The sequence below is a fragment of the Dysidea avara genome, chromosome 14, assembly GCF_963678975.1.
Source record: "Dysidea avara chromosome 14, odDysAvar1.4, whole genome shotgun sequence".
In the NCBI taxonomy this organism is placed as follows: domain Eukaryota; kingdom Metazoa; phylum Porifera; class Demospongiae; order Dictyoceratida; family Dysideidae; genus Dysidea; species Dysidea avara.
In genome coordinates this window covers 1,453,523-1,456,284 of record NC_089285.1, presented here as the reverse complement: position 1 = coordinate 1,456,284, position 2,762 = coordinate 1,453,523, and positions in this window count along the sequence as shown.

Here is a 2,762-nt window from a genome sequence, read left to right as displayed (position 1 = left end):
TACGCATGCTTTTAATTTAAACTAGAACACGCATCGGTAAGAACCGGTACGATTCAAAACTCAAGGACTGTTAGGTGATATAAGTAATCGTTTGAGGCAAGAAAGCCTTACACTTTACAGTCACGCACGAGTGTCATGTGAATGGTTTTCAATTAACACATAGCGTGATTACCAGGGAGGGATTCCCCAACTCAGCCAGGTGCGAGGCCGCCACATGTACAAGGATGTCATTGTCAAAACTGGCTGTTAAATGGTCGACTCCAATGATTAGAGTGGGAAAACCTCTGTACAAAGAGGAAAACACCCTTTGTTCTTGGAGATTTGTTTGTTATCCACACACACACACATACACACACTCGTGCAATAAAAAAACAACATGCATACATACAATAAAAAAGTTTTGTCTTCACTTCATACAGTAGCTACCTGAAAGACTCGAATTACGTAGATAAACAATATGGATTAGTTTATGGGTATGGTGGATCTCAAAACAGGGAACAGGGCACATCAGTTTGTCGCCACACAAACCACAGCCAAACTTAGTTCTCTTACGACCTGGGACCCAATATTTACACACAACACACTGCCCCTCGCTCGGAAACTCTATAGGATAATGCTGTCGATCAAACACAGCAGGTACTACTTCTCCACTACGCCTAGGCCTTCCCTTCTTTCCCCTTGAGCTGAAATTCCCTATAAGCTCTAAAGCCAAACTTTTCCTAAATTCTAAGTGGGACCTATACTGCTTCTTCTGTCACCCAGTCCTAGCTATTCCTGGGCAATGGTTTGGGCTGACAGACTCAAGAATGTAGGAATTTACCATGGACAAATAAAAAAACCCCAGAACATTCGCATGTACCACCTAGATTTTGATTTACGAGAACATGTGTGTGACCTACACAATTGATCAGCCAAGTCTACTCCTCCCATGTTCCGGTTGTAGAGATTAACTGACCGTGGACAGCTGAAGTCAGCTTGGCTGCCATCAGCTAGTTTCCGAGACACATAAGTAATGTCTGTGTGATCACAAATGGTGTCATTAAAACATCAATGCCTTGACCTGGGCCTTGTTATATTTCGGAAAATGTTTCCTATTTGACACCACAGTCCCGATGCAATACATTTTGAAATCCAATAGCTCAGCCAAGTGTGGGACTGGAAAAGACATTGTCAAAGTAAAGATGATAGTTTTTACCCCTTAATGGTTCAGAGAAATCTTTAAATACCCTTGCCCCAAATTCTTTTCCGTGGTCTGGCCTACCTTTCCCATATATACTTGGAAGCTACATGTATACCCGTTTTTGCTATCACACCTACACCACACTTTAAAACCTCGCTTGATTGGCTTTTTGGGCATGAATTGCTTCAGAGATTCCTAGGGAGCCACTTTCACTAGAACTGCTGTAGCTACTACCCCCACCACTCTCACCTATGATCTCATTCCCTCCAGCACTTTCGGTCAATGCAGACAGCCTAAAAGGAATACATTATCAACAAGTCAAACTGTTCAGTGACATACCAGTATTCTACCATCACCACTCTCCGACACTCGACCACTTCCAGTCGAGCATTCTTCTTGTACCTATAAATACAATTACAGTGAATAGCTGAAGTGTGACATACATCACATCAGTAGCTTCCACAGTCTCCTGATCATCCACTTCAGTTAGGCTACCTTTGGGTGGTGGAATCTGTCCAATGTTGTTGTTGTCATCATTCTCATCATCCGATGGTGGAGGTTCCCAGTCTTGGAGACCTTACCAGTACTAAAAATGGCTGCCATATAAATATTCCCTTGCCAAAGAAGTACAAATAATCTTAGAAGAAACTAATACAACCATAGTTTTGGGGTAAATATTTGCATTTTGAATTATTAAAAAAGAACAAAAAGAAAGTGTTTATAAGCACAAAGGCGAAAGAATACCTGATACTCCTCAATATAGTCTAGAAAACCTTCTAGGCCTTCGTGTTCTTCTTCACCACCGTCGTATTTGTGTTCTTCTTCACCAGCGTCGTAATCATCACTGGCCTCACGGTTTTCATCTTGTTCGGCTTCTTCATCCAAATCATTCCAGTCACTATCGTCGTCCAGCATAGCAGCGACTTCTTTCGCTCATAACTTCGCCATACTTCATCCAGTTTTCATGCTTTAAAGACAATTAGAATCGTGAAACCATGGCGAGCAGCTGGGCAGTAATGGTTCATCAATCGGATATTCTCCGCAGACGTTATGTAATAGTTAGACTTCAGACCACAGGGGTCTAAGTAATTTAGTAACCCTCAGGCCCTGTAGTAGCGCCTTCGCTTCGCTCAGGCGCCACGACACAGGGCCATCGGGTTACTAAATTACTTAGACCCCTGTGGTCTGAAGTCTAAGTTATTTAGACCCTTTATGTAGTTGTTGTACCTTAACATTGTTGACAGCTGCTTGTAACAGAGAAATGTAGCGTTCATTAGTAGAAACAAGCCATTACTCCACCCGTTACAGGTTTAAAATTAATTTTCAGGTGGCAATGCGTTGCCAATGCTACCAGTCCGGGGGTGCGCGTAATAAACATGAAAAGGGTCTAAGTAAACATGCAAGGGTCTAAGTAAACATGAAAAGGGTCTAAGTAACTTAGACACCTCCAAAATCCACCAAATTCACCACCAAAAGGGTCTAAGTAACTTAGACACCTCCAAAATCCACCAAATTCAGCACCAAAAGGGTCTAAGCCTCTTTAAACGCGCATGTATATTTGCACCACTACAATGGCTTTTCG